We start from the raw sequence: 15,195 nt of genomic DNA, 5'->3' as shown, positions 1-15,195 counted from the left end.
TCTTGAGAATTGTAGTAATTAAACTCCAAAGTGAAGCACGTGTAAGCCAGCTGTTTTCTCATGCCCCAATTCAAGGTAGAAAGAAAATTCGACAGTCTTACCTTTTGGCAAATCATACTTTGGAGGGAAGAACACTAAGGAACAGAAATTGAAGGTTAATCCTTCAATAGCTGAGTTATTTTGAAAACCATCTGAGAGGAATTCATATGTCTCTATTTGTGTTTACAACTGGAGGAAAAGTTGGGAGTAAGGCAACCAGCTCCTAGAATCACATAGAGAATCACTGCAAGGAAAATCCCTGTCTTCATGAAAACGGAGTTTTACTTACGATTGCTCTGAAAAAGTTAAAAAGTTTTCATTTTAAACTGTTGGTACTAAGATATGGGAATAAGATACAGACTTGTTGATCGTTTGGCAGATCACATTAGTGCATTCACCTATGCAAAAGCACAGCCTTGGAAGCAATTATTGGGTAACAATCTGGAGCATGGGAAGGGCTAATCTACAGGAGAAATCAGATCAGGGGATAACTGGAAGAGTGGTGGACCTTCAGCTTTGGAAGAAGGCACTGAGACCGATAGGGTCTCTGCAGACTTGAAATGTCCTTCCCTGTTTAGTTATCACAATCCCCAAATGGCTTTCTTGTTCTCTTTTCACCTCCAGATAAAAGTTTGCACCTGCTTACTTTTTATTGTAGATAATAGATACTAATTATTCTGATTTTTCTAGTTGTGAGTTTTAAGGCAGGCTATCTGTCCCAGATACAGTAGATACAATTGGTGCCACGGAAATTTTATGTTAAAAAAACTTGAATCTGTCATTTAATCCAATCACTTTTCTAGCTATATCTTCCTTCCATATGTTGCCAAAGGTGGTACGTGTAGAATATAACCCTGCTTGACAAAAAGAGAATAGTTTCCAAAAGCTGGGGAAAAAAGGCAACCAAATGAGCAAGAGCAAGATCTACCCAAACCATTAATGGCATGGCACTGCATATGCGCACTCCATGACTTTGCATAAAATTCATAATGGAGCTACACTTCTTACTGGTTATAGCCAACCACTAAATCTTACCTTAACAAGATACTTTTAGGAATTATCTTTCAAAGTAAGTCCTTACAGCTGAGATAATTCCCGTTTCCTACGTTTATCTGCTGCTCCACACTGAGCCATGATTCAAAGTCCGAGTTGTTTGGATACTCCATCTGATTTTGAGAACTATGTTAATCCAGCAAAGTTCTTAATACTGAGCAGGGAACACTGCTCATTATGAAACCAAATAGAGAACAAAGTAAAAAGACAAACAAAAAAACCCAAACTGAAAATCTAAGTCAGTATGATGATCACAATGAAACAAATACCTCAATATGGTTGTTTCAAGAACAAATCAGATTACATTTACAGAAGTATAATCCATATTGAAGCATTAATCATATCACTGTCTGTTTTGTATCATTAATATTTCGTGCAGACCTACATGCATTTTTCTTCCATGAAAATCTCTCACGCTCCTGTAGGAGGCACCACAATTAAGTGCAATTCTGTGTTGACGGGTCTTTCCAGCTACTGGAAATTCTAAAATATCACAGCATCTTTTCTAAAGAGGTAATAGTTTACTAGAAATTGCCATGGCAAAGTGTGCTTTGAATAAGTTTGTGCACATCCATCATGCAGTGCATGGCTTTCAATAAGAGGTTTTCATCTCTATGTGATACATTTCTTTTTCAGATTGTTTCATCTTCTTTGATTTTATGTTTAAAAATCACTCATGACTTTGGCAACATCTCTTTATACTGTTCACTTCATGGAGATTAATCTCCACAGCCTTCAGAGAAGTCACAAGAAGCAGACATCTCTGATTTTCCTATGACTATATTTCAGCTCTCTCCACTACAATGAAGGAGTAGACCTCAATTGTTGAAATACCAAATCAGAAGATTTAGAGCTGAAAATAGCTTTCATTAGGTCCTCTCATCTATGGTTTTGCCATTTCAGAATTGCTGCCTTTCAAGGGCTTTTGTCCAAGTTAGTTATAAACAACTCAGGCCATACAAAGACTGAGAACAAAAGCAATGAGTTTTTCGTTTCAATTCCCTGATAGTTGGAAAAATATTTTCCTTCATTTGAGTGCATCTTTAGCAGTCTGCCTCCTATTTTCAATTCTTCCCTGCAGAAAACCAAATAATCAGGCAAACAGGAAAATCCCAAACTTTGCCATTATCCTTTGTTTCAATATGTATTACTGGCTTGGATTGTAAATTATACTGTTCTGCCTACTGTCTTGATTTGTCTGTATGTAATTCAGATGCAGCCAGCATCGGAAGATTTGTCATAGACACAAAAACTTTCTGCAGGAGAAATTCTGTGAAAGTGTGCTTTTTAATTAAAATTTGTATCTGCGTCATTATCATCAATGGAGTCATAAAGCTTATGGCCAAGAGAGGAGATTAGATTATTTTGACCTCCTAAGTACTGTACCTATTATGCTTTTTTTTTATCCTTATAGCTTTGTACTGAGCCAAATAACTCAAGATTTGGCTACAACACGTCCACTGTATTCTACACTTTCTTAAGGACAGTCATACAGGATAAGCCTTATAAGGGATTTTTGCTGAAAATCAAATATTAGAATCAAATGAATGTGTTTTTGTAAATGTCTTTTTATTAGGGGTGAACTAGAGGAGTACACATGATCTTCTGGAAGGTCTCTTGTGGATTTAAGATTAAATCAATCAAGCAGTAGAAAAAATAGCAGCACAAACTCTAGCCTACAAATAACTCATGTTGGAAGATGAGTATCAGGAGCATTCCTGAGGCATCCCTGAAATACATTAACATAAACATTTAAATGGATAATTTTGAACAATGAGTACATTTGTAATCATCAAACTGTGCCTGGAAATATCATGTAAAGATGGAAAATGTCTAATTTATTTAGACATACTATTTAGTATGGCTATTGCCGTCAACATTGCATGACTGACTTTTTGCTAATTTGTTTCCTTTAACATTAACTTGTATCTACAGTACAAGTGGAGAGGTGCCTGTGATTTGATTATATTATAAATAGTAATAAGAAAGGGTTTAAATTCCTGCTACTTGCATCTGCCAGTGATTCCACGTTACCTATGGTTATTTACCTTACACGGTATTTTTTTTATGCCCCAAACACATACAGTGCCTTTTCTGGAAGTGACATCAAGTGGCAGGATGTCCTTAGGTATCATTATTAATTGATACTTTTTCTATTAACTTATTGTAAAGGAATTTCAATGCTTCTAGAGATAATTAGATCTCAAGTGATCTAAGTCCCCGGTTTTACTGCAGGTAAACACAATCTCCAGACAAAAATATTAAGGCTTTACATACATTCTCTGAAATTGAAATTGTTAAGACAACTGCTCTATCATATTGCCCAGAAGGAGTTGACCAAATCAATCATAAGTAACCACTCATTTCATATACAGCTGACTGACACCTTTAATGAAAAATGTCTGTGTTTAGGTTCATCGACAAAAGGATACAACATATTGCTCCCAGAAGAGGCAGAACATTTTAATAGAGTAGTATGAATGATAGTAAAGAACCCAGAAGACAAATAATGACAATTAATTAGTTGTACTAATAGACCTTGAAAACTCTGGCGTCCTAGCCAAACCACTACACTATGTAAATTTTGTATTTCATATGTCATGCAGAAATCCTGGTACAAGAGGAAAAATAAGGACTGACCTTCTGAGATGTACTTGCCTTTGGTGAAAGCGGATTGATTTTGTAGATGTTCCAAGCTGATAGATAGTGAAGCAAACACTCCTGCAACTTATCTTGGCTTTCACTGGAAAACTAAAACCAAACCGAAATTGTTGAACAGTTTGTCAAAGTCTGAAAATGTTATGGCAAGTATATATTATAGACCATGATAGAAAAGATCTTGAAATATATTTCAAGAATCATTACTGTTTCAGGTGGAAACCCTTCAAAACTCACTAGTTTCAAATTTTCAGCTATTCAGTCCTGAATAAGAGAAGAATGGCCATAATGAACCAAAACTCTTGATGTCCAGGTGACATTTTTTAACATTTATAGTTAATTCTTGCACTGAAGCGCGGACCTCCTGCCGCCCCCGGCTGCCCGCCTTTCCAAACGCCTGTCTTCTGGCAAAGCTTTTCTTGTGAAACCTTAGCCTCGAATAAAATCAAAATTATCTTATCTTCCGCAAGCTTTAAGTTATTTAGAATGATAATATAGCCACCCATAAAACTTTTTAAAATGAAAAGGATCTATTTTTGGAACATTTTACTGTGCTCTTACGTATTTTTTTTTTTCTGAGTACAGAGCTTCTTTTATATTTAGATGTGGTGCAGATCTGAATAAGGACAATATGGAGATTCATATGTTCTGTCCTTCAGTGTCCTCCAGATTAATTTGCCGTGTTTGCAGATGACACTTTTTCCTAGCCACCAAAACTTCAAACCCTGGTTAGGATTGGAATGTCAAACAATCCATCGGGCATTTTGCCCAGTAGTAGTTATTCTTCTTGGCACGATCGGAAAATTGTGTCTAATATCTATCTGCAACCTTGGTTTGCAGAACTGCATAGAAATGTGAGCTTGTAGTAAACCAGTAATTAACAGTGACATAAAGAAAGATTACATTTCAGGATAACATTTAGAATTAAGATAAAGATTTTGGCTTAAAGAAAGACACACAACGCTTCTGGTGCTGAATTATGTTCTAGGTCTTTCTGTACTGCTGTAATAGCCTGGAAGCTCCAAGTCAGCAATTGCCATGTCTGGAGGCCCCTAATTTTCTGAGAAGTCCCTTAGTTGCTTCCTGCTGTGACTGCGTAGGAGCGTGCTGGTTTTGAGAGCATGGAGCTGCTTGGTGCCTCAGTCTGCGGAGTCTGTGTAAGGAAAGCATCTTTGTAAGCTGGAACAGGAGTTTGAATAGGTTGGTTTTGTCGTGATCGTCAGTGTGGCCACATTGATTAGCGCTGCAGTGTTAGGATCCTTTTACGGATTTGATCCGCAAAGCTTATTGTTATCCTTTCCTGAATATTTTTAGTATCTTCAAGAATAAGACAAGCAATGTTGTTATATTTTTTGTTCATTCTTTCATTGCCTTTGTTTTCACCCCTAAGTTGAAAACACTGGCAACCAATCGTAGGTATATGGGAATAAACCTTCCTCAGGACAATTTGTAGAATAAAAGCAGCAATATGCTTTCTAAACCTTCCTCAGGACAATTTGTAGAATAGAAGCAGCAATATGCTTTTGCCTACCAGTCCTGCACTGGAGAGTTTGCAAGGGAGCCAAAAGAAGTTTCACACATTTTTAAGTGCATAGTTTTGCCTTAAATGTGTTTCCCTAGATTTCATGAATATTCAGCATAATTATATGCAATATATACTCAATTCCCAGTTGCCTGTCCTACGTTAAATCTACATGTATCCACCATCAGAGCAAAACACTTTTAAAAACTCATGGTGAATTGTTACAGCAGAGACCAGTGGTAGAAGTGAGATGTTTTATGATGGTATATAGCACCAGGGCTTCCAACACATATGCCAGCACCTTTCAGACGTAGTCTGCGGGTCAAGGAGGTTGCATATCAAGGACTTTTACAATTTCACACTGAGACTTACACATTTCCATTTCAAAGGCCGGTAGAGACCCTATGTGTTCTTGATGTAGAATTCCTTCTTGAAATCAAATGGTATTGAGGGCAGGGAACAAAAGATGAATAAGTAACGAAGATCTATTTATGTGCCATGGAAAGAAAAAAAAGTTGTGCCGGTGCATCGGTATCACTTGACTCTACATGAATTTGTAAAATGATCTGTGGATCATTTCATGAAGTAATCCAAAGAGATTTTACTTCCGTTTTAGCATTTTACTTGCAGTTTATAGTGTGTGTTTCCCTTTCCTGTACCTAAGGTTAGCCCTTATTTTCTGGCTCATTTGGCTAATCAGCATGATCTTCCTTTATCAGTAAATATTTTCAGCAGTTTCTTCTACACTTATCAGCTTAACTGGCTTCTTACCTGTGACTACTTTCCAGGTTTCAGAGAAGGAATTTACCCAGAGGAGTACAAACAGCGATAAATGTAGTAATCACTCACAATTTCCATAAACTAGTGTGCAATGGGTGGCAAAAGGAGTTCTCAGGCTCATGTAGATTGTATCAGCTTGTGCTGTGCCCATCTGAGATCGTCAGAAATAAATATACTTTCTTCCACACCATGTTATGAATATTTACCCCGTCTTTAAGAGTATTTTTGAAGAAGATGTTAAGAAAAGCAAGTTATCAGTGTTCTGGATTCTAAGTTTCCAAGAATGTAAAAGCAGCTTTCTCACATAGCGTGTTGTGGAAATCTTTGGATTTCTACCTTGTATCTTGCAGTTACTGAAACTTCAAAGAAAATATACTACACTGATGATACAAATTTCCTCAAATTTCATTTTTGAAGTAGTATTAATTTAATATTTTTAATTTTCATTGAGTGGAGACAATGAACTTCTGATAATTCAGTATATGAAGAAAGACAGTTCTTGCTTACAAGTTCTTGCTTACTGCTTGGAAAATGTGCATGTTATTCTGTATGAACAGAAGGACTGGCAGTCAACTTTTCTCTTCCAAACTTACTGTTTCACACCTCTTTTTTTTTTTTAATGTTCCAAAAATACAAAATTGAAAAACAATATTTTCACAGGATCATAAAACTACATTAGCAAGTTGTTGGGATGTGAATATTGTATTGATGACACAATTCCTGACATAGAGCGTCAATATGTGTATATATACATATCTCAAAGAGATATAAATATGTATCAAAGATTTTATATATATATATATATGTCATCTTTACTTCCTGAAATTGCAACTTAACGAAAACAATGGGAAAAAAGGACATTCACACGGTAAAAACCTCACTTTCTGCCTTAGTGGTTTGAGCACTTGGCGGGGTGAAGAGAAGCCAGATTCTTGTTTCTTCCAGGGGGATTGTTTCTCTGTGTGGCATTAAACTGCTATCAGCAGTAATACAATACCATCTCTCAGTCATTAGACAGAGTTTCTTTGGCTTGTCATTCTCTGCATGAAGGAGGGAGATCAGGTTGCCCCGGGAGAGATGTCATTCTGCTCCTGGAGTTTCTGGGCATGGTCAAAGAAAACCAGAATAAAATGGGGAGGTTTAGCTACACAGTATAGGGCTCAGGCGCTCGTTCAAACAGAAGCCTGTTAGTATTCTGTAAATATTCTCACATTTTTTTTTTTTCTTAATTTTTTCTCAGGTTAATGAAGTTTCCAATTCTTTTGGCAAAATAACACATCTTTCTCTACAGGAATAAAAGATGCATCCGTTTTCCTTCAGTTGTCCTCTGTCCTGCTAATTAAAGCAGTGGCTTGGAAAGCTAAAGATACCATTTTGAAGCTTACAGTCCCAGCAGGGCTTGCAAGCAAGTTTACCACTTCGGGGGCAAGTGTTCTGATCACTGAATAATTAGCAAAAGCCTCAGCAGCGGCAGGAGCAGAATCGCAAGTGGCTTCAGCTGGGAAGAAGTGCGTGGCGTGGGAAGCCCCACGTGGCAGCCCGTCCTGGGCTGCTTCTGAAAATACATGGCAAAACAGGGCCTCTGTAGGGAGGGCAATGGGGGTACCTCTGGTTTCTCGGGGTTTCTGGCCAGAGCAAGGATGGGAGGTGGGCTCTGGGCAGCACAACGTGGGGTGGTTCTGAGCATGCTGAGCACCGCGGGTGCTGCCTGAGCTTTGCAGGGGTTCATGCTTTTCCAGAGCTTGGTAGTCACTGGGGGAAGGCTGCTGGGCCAGAAATTAGGACTTGTGTGCCTCAGTTCCACCTGTCTGTATTAGGACCTAAATTCCATATTCATTCTCATCCGCAATGCTTACACTAAATCATCCTTAAAAAGCTTTCATATAAGGACACTTGTTTTTCATAGGAGATAACATCTTACTGGCTTTGCCTACAGATTTTTACTTAGATTTTAGACAGAATAATTTGCAAGATATAACCTTGATTGACTGTGAGAACACTGAATTAATTCTTACATTCCTATCTTCTGAAAATATTCTGTAAATATGGAATAGTCTGAGATTATTGGTACCCATTTTGGTTTTTATTGTAATCAAGTGAAGTGTAATCAGGGTAATGGTGGAGTCCCAATCCCTGGAGATATTTAGAAGACGTGTAGATGTGGCGCCTAGGGACATGGTTTAGAGGTGGACCTGGCAGTGCTAGGTTAACGGTTGGACTCAATGATCTTAAGGGTCTTTTCCAACCTAAATGGTTCTATGATTCGATGATTCTAAGTTTACAAGAACTATGGTTATGGATAATATGCCAGTGTTAGTTTTAAGGGCAGGTAATCGGAAGTTGTTTCTTTTGAATGCAGCCTCAGAAAGTTGTAAAGCTGCTAGGTTTTATTATTCAAAGTTGACATGTAAAAGTTAACCCTTGGTTTAATGCTCAATACATTACAACTATTTTTTCTCACTTTATTGTACTGATTTTATTTTGTATGGTCTTAGAATGCTTTTGATATAAAGTAGTTTCTATTAAATAGTTTAATACAAGTAGTTTAATAATAGTTTAATACAAGTAGTTTAATAGCTGGAAGATATTGTTATCTCTTATGTGATGTTTTCCCTTATGCACCATTCATGTTTACTGAACAGTGCTAGCAATAGCTAACAAGCAGTTCCCAGCCTGAATTGTGGAGTCAGGGATTTTTATGTTCTTTATGCCTCATTTGTACATGTCATTAAATTACTGATACACTGCGTAACTCGACTACTTTTCTTTTTTTAGTTAATTTTAAAATTTCTGAGAAATTAAATTAATGAATGTACATACATTTAAATTCAAAGCAGACTACTGGAGTTGATGTTCTTTATTGCCTGGGAAAAAGACTCATGGATTATACTGGGAGATCCCATTCTGGGAAAATCTTATAACAGAAACTGCTAATTCCAGTAGATTAATTTTCCAGTTGTTTTCCCAAAGATGTTCTTATGGGAACCCCTTAATTAGTAGTATATTTTTAATAAATTTGTGTTTCTACCAGCAGTCAACCCTATTAATAATTTTTACTTGCTTTTATGTAAAATTTCTTGATGTTCGGTTCTTTGCAGACCCTTTCATGTCTACAACACAGTTAATCCTGCAGAATGCCAAAAGAAAGAGGCAATTATGCTCCTCAAATGGTTCTGGCCAACATATATGCAGCTGTACAGCAAATGAAAACAGAGTGGTATAGGGAAAATGAGAGGGAAGCCTTGAAATGTTCATGTCCTCAAACACCCCTGTAATGCTATCAAGAAACCCAGTGAGCATGCCTCTGCCTTTCAGCCAGGAACATCTCACGCACCCTGCCTCTGTCTTTCAGAAATCTTCTGAAATAGTGTATGATGTCAGTCCCATTCTCTTAGGCGACATTAAATTTCTCTTGTCTGCAGCCCAAAAAACATAAAGTGAGAGGACAGCCGATCCTCTGTGTTTCCATGGCAGTCGTGTGGGGAGAAGACTTTAAAATGACCAGCATAGGCTGTCTGCAGGTGAGTGAACACAGTCACTCAGCTAAATGTGAATGAACTAGTCAATCTAAAAATTATTGCATCTACAGGAGAAGGCTGCCCACAAGCATTCTCTAATCTTGTGATGAATAAAAACAATAAATGAATAATGTGATTAACAAATCTTATTCAAATGTATGGAATAATAAATGAGAGCCTGTAAATAATTGCTTCTAGTTCTGTTTTTATGTAAAAAGTGGTAGAAAAAAGGGACTTATTTCTGAATATTAAGCAATTTGTAGACCGACATAAATAAAATTTTGATCTTCTGGATAAGAAGTACTTTTGGTTAGACTTCAATGCTTATTTAAGTGTTGAAGCAGCTCAATTTAATTCACTGTAACCAATGATATTGCTAACTAAACATAAAAATATTGATCCGTGACTAAAACACAGTGCCTCCCATTACTAAATTCATTCAAATGCCGAGTGAAACTCTATAATGATTTAAATGAGAAGATCAAAAATCAAAATGAAATAAAACCTGAGGATATTCTTAGGACAGGATGGAAAAGCTGAGATTTCTTGAGGGGAAGGGAGCTCACCCATTTCCCCTTTGCTTTTCTGACACGGCCAAAGTAGCCAAACTTTCTGTCCCTCAGTTCAGCCATATGTGGAAAACTCATCAATCTCTACAAGATTTCAAAGACCACCACCACAGAAAGGCAGTTGCTGTTTGTAAAGCCTGAATAAAAAGTATTAGAATTTATGTCAAAACCACTCATTTTTTCTAAACATCCAAAGCACAATGATTATTGCACACCTGATTTTCTGTTTGGTAATAAGGAAAATGTTTTTCATCAAGAAAGGTGCAAAAGTATCTTCGGCTGGGTAGGCATTTGGAGGAGTTACCTACTCTGGTTTTCTTTTATTTCTGTAGGTTTCTATTTTGGAGTTTGGTTGTATAGCCTTTATTTACATTCCTGTGTAGCACTTAATGTGTGCAGATTTATTGGATCCAGTGAGATTACCCATGAGAGTAAGGAGCAGACGGTGTCAATACACATTCTGAAATTTTCTTTTATTTCAGTGCTAATGTATTAGGTCATTGCAGGACGTCCTGAAGAAATTCAAAGACTGCTTTACTTTCACACTATGTTACTCTACAGTTTGAAAACCTGAAATGGCCATATTTGTTTTAAAAAACTCCCAACCAAATGACTGGAAAACCTCACCACCAATACAGAGAAATAAAAGCTCACAAAATACTATGAGACCATCTCAGTGCAGGATTTTTGAAAGTGAAATGCAAAATAAAATAAACAAAAAGTTTAATTGACATTCAAGATCCAATATAATTCATGTTTATTTTCACTGTGTACAGAAGGTGGAGCCAAATTCATAAGGATCTGTGAACTCATACTTCATTCTTTGTTTGAATGGTTTTCTACTGTCTTTCTAGAGGGGCAGCTTGCTCTGAGGAGATATTGATCGGAATCAGTTACAATGTTGGGATAAGTCCTTTTTAAGACCAACTTTTCTGGTGTTTAAGCTGTCTGTAATGAGCTTTAGAAGTTCCTTGGCACAGCTGAAGAGCATCTGAGCCTCCACATATTACCCTTCTCCCTTTCTGACCATTAGCGAACCAGGAACAAATTGGTATTTCTAAACATAGCATGGGAAAGTGAGCAAGCCAAGTATCACCATGAAGAAGCTGTGGTGAGATCTTAGTGGTATGAAGTGGCAGGCATCGACCAGCACAAAGAACAGAAAGGAGACAATCACCCCGAACTTCGAACACTGTATTTTCCTTCTCTGCGATCCACATAAATTTTAAAAAGAAACACCCATTTAGCTGTTTTCACTGCTAGCTGATACTTCACAAGGCAACTAGAGAATAGGACAGAATAATTTTTGGCTTAAAGGACAGAGCCAGACATTAAGAAATTTTGCTCCTAATCCTGATTGTGCCATGAGCTGTCTATGACTCAGAAAAGCTGCTGATATTCTCCATGACAAACTTTCCATCTCTGTAAAAGACGTTAATATAACGTAAGTTGTTCTATGTTAATATTTATAAAGCACTCTGAGAGTTTAGACAGATGACTGTGCAACAGTGTAAAATATTTCCAGAAAATAGTGACCATTTCTAGGCTGGGCTCTGATCTGGTGGCATCTGTTACTGAGAACTTCTCCACATTTTCATCTGAGGTGCTTCAGCCTTGATGTGTTTCCAGCAGGGTCTCTTTCAAAATAGGAGCTTTTTTCTTTTCCAGGCAGATCAGTAAGAGCAGACTCTATCTTGCACTGGCTAAGCGTCCTTTTCCCCTGGGGAATATCTAGCTTTAATAGCCCCGTAGCAAATGAATCTGAGAGACCAGTTTCAACAAGGAACGGCAAGTGTGCTCACTAAGAGACAGTCTTGTGGTTATCCTACTTTTTATTATTACTATCCTTATGATTATCAGAAAATATTCTCTTATATGCTATGTGCTGTGCCACCCAAGTGGCAACAGCTACCGCCTTGAGGGATGACAGTTGCCTTTGCTTTGAACAAGCGATGACCCTTTGAAACTCGGGGGCGGGAGGCTGTGTTTTGCAGGCCCAACAGTGCTGGGCACAGGAGCTTCCAGAACGTGCAAAGGCTGTGGCCAGCAACTTCAAAGCTGTGTTCTATTTCTCCGTGATGTAAATTCCTTAAACAAGCAAAAACCACTGGCTGCTTTAAAAAAAAAAATCATTAGTCTGCACATTTATGTGCTTAGGTAATCAAGAAATACCGCATTATTGTTCCTTGGACATTCTGAGAAGCTTTACCTCAATAGGGCATGAAACAGGGCCACGCATTATTCACAAGTCTGTCTTTAAAGCCAAATGTATGAGAAGGGATATCGGTGAAAACATGCCGAAACTTACGTGCCATCCAGGAATGTGGGTGACTGCACAGCTGCCTTGAAAGGCACCCAAGAATATCTGTATTGCATGTGTATGTTCATCTCAGTTTACTGTATATGCAGCTCAGTTTACTTGGTCCATGGACTCCTCTCCCAAATTACACAGGACAAGGACAGTGGTGTGCATGGGAGTACTAGGAAGTGAATTTTGCAAACAAATTGAAAACAAGTGAAGACATGCTATTTGTCTTAAGAGCTCCATAAATCACAGACATCCTTAACTGGGCGTAGACCATGAATCCCACTGGTATCAATGGGAAATTTTGTAATGGTCAAAGGACTGAAGAGCCTTCCAAATGAAACATTCACTAGTGCTTTCCTAGCGAATCAGGTTACTGAAATATTTTTGAGGAAGTATTTGGAGGCGATAGGAGGAAAAAGTTTCTGTATAGAATTCTGTACTTGTGTTCAGGTAATAAATAGAAAACAGTGGACTGAGTTCTGTATTAACCACGAATCTGTGTCAAAGGCTGGAAATACTAAATAATCCAATTTATGGTTCCCTTTGGTAAGTCTGTGTAGAAAAGCAGCAGTGGTACTATGGGCTCTGAACTATTTCACTGATTTAGCCGAGGATCCAGTAGAGAGTGGACAGAAATCCTGTGGAGGTCACCCCGAGGTCCAGTCCCAGAGATGAGCTTGACGGAGCCTAGGCTCCAGCACTGCGTCTGGGTCACAGTGCGAACGTGCCCTTACGGATTGTGCTGTAGCCTGCCAAACCAAAGACAAACAGGTTCTACAGTCTTGGGATTGCCACGCTGAAAGATTGCTTCAGAAGACAGCGCCGTCTGCTCCACAACGCAAAATGTCAATGGATGGCAATATAGGTCCCACAGAGCTCTGGGCCCCAAAATCTTCAATTCCATAGTGTAAAAAGAGTCTGTGTTCCACAATACAAGGCTTCAAATCTAACTGTGATCTTCTCACCCGTCTCTTAGTCCGTAATTAAGAACAGACTTGCAAATATCTCAGGTCTGACACCCCCGTGCCTTCCTGTTGAACACAGCTTCAGCTGAAGAGGGGTTGTGTGTGAAGACGTTTGTTCAATCTGAAAAGCTTATTTCCATTGCGATGCAAATGAGCGTGAGCCTTTCTGGTAACCTTGTGAAACGGTAGATCATTGCATCATCTGAAGCTGAATATGCTCTGGTAATAGGCTGTGAAACGTGATCATGGAGACGTATTTCCAAACTCTAAGAGACTAATAATAATTCTTCCTAATTCCACACAGTATCACGGTGGAGGCTTGAAATATTTCCCTTTTCATGTGAATAATGCCATAGCGAAGCCAAGTGTTAATGCTTATTATTGCTGCAAAATTATTCTTCCCTTGTTACTAAAATACACATTTTAGTTTTTCAAAGGGGATTTTCAGAGTGTTGGGCTTCTCACAAATACTGCTTGTTTAAGTGGAGAAATACTTCTCGGTCCTTCTTTTAAAAACAGAATGTTTGAAAAATTGCAAAGCCTATATAGGAAGATACATGGAAAAATGCAAGATCGGGCAAGCTGGACCCCTGTGATCATGCCAGCTTTGACAGGGAACGATAGCATTGTATGCTAGTGTGCTATAATTTAAGGTTTTTTTCCTAGCATAAAGCTGCTTTCCTAAGGGGCAGCTTTTTCAGCACCAACGCATACGATATCCCAAATCTCTTCATTGCCTCGGCATCGGCACACACGTAGCCACGTTGTTGGTATTTTGCACTTTGCTCTAGAATAACCAGTGTATTACGGGGCAGTAGCAGGAGCATTATGTGTACTCCACTCACTGTCTATACCATAGTCATGAGGGCAGTGAAACGCTATGGTGTGTATATTACAATTTTTTAATTCTCAAGAAGAAGGGCCCACAGACTGCTAAGCACAAAGCTTCATTTCTCCCTTGCTGTAAAGAGAAAAAGCAACCTTAAAACAACACTCAGAGAACATGAAGAAAAGGTTTCTTTTTGCCATATGGCTTGGACAACTGTAAAAACTAAAAAAGCTGTCAAAACTAGCCAGTAGCAAAGGAAAGGGGGCAAGCTAGGGAAACCAGCCCTCCCCGTCTGTAGCCGGAGGAAGGAGAATGGAAGGTGTACAGATGTAGTGTACTAGCTCTTTTTCTCAAACAGGAGGCAGTGTGGTCCGCTACAAACGGCTCGAGAGCAAGAACCAGGACCATGTATTTCTTTCCCAGCTTCAAAGCTCCCTGCTGAGTATCTTCTACAAAGATCTTGTCTGAGTTCTCTTCTCCAGAGAGTTCTGGGTGAAAAGCAGTAGGTAAAGGCTGTGAAAAATAAGCAGCAATATCTAGTTTGTGTTGTAGAGTGTAACATTCATTATTTCAAGAAGAAACTATAAAGAGGATCTTTATCTGGGAACCTCTCAATGGCCATTGCTGGACTTCTCCCCTCCTTTATAGCCTTTATAGAGCAAAAAATGCTCATCCACACTACTGAGCCCAGAAATAGCCCATGAGAATAACATGAATTGAAACCCAAATGAGTCTGGTAGAACCCAAAATGTGAAACTTCATTGAGAGCTATCTAACCACGGACACTTGCAGAGAAGCTCTTAAGCAGTCCCACAGAGGAGCTAATATCCCATGACAGGAACAAGTACAAGACCAATTCCTAATGCAGTTTGGACTCCATGTGTGAGGAGCTTAACACAGGCAGAGAAATAAATTAATCTCTGTTCTACAGAGGAGGCATTTTTCAAGGAGCGT

The sequence above is a fragment of the Aptenodytes forsteri genome, unplaced genomic scaffold (assembly GCF_000699145.1).
Source record: "Aptenodytes forsteri isolate BGI_AS27 unplaced genomic scaffold, ASM69914v1 Scaffold217, whole genome shotgun sequence".
NCBI classification, from domain to species: Eukaryota; Metazoa; Chordata; class Aves; order Sphenisciformes; family Spheniscidae; genus Aptenodytes; species Aptenodytes forsteri.
Note: the sequence above shows the minus strand (reverse complement) of the source record.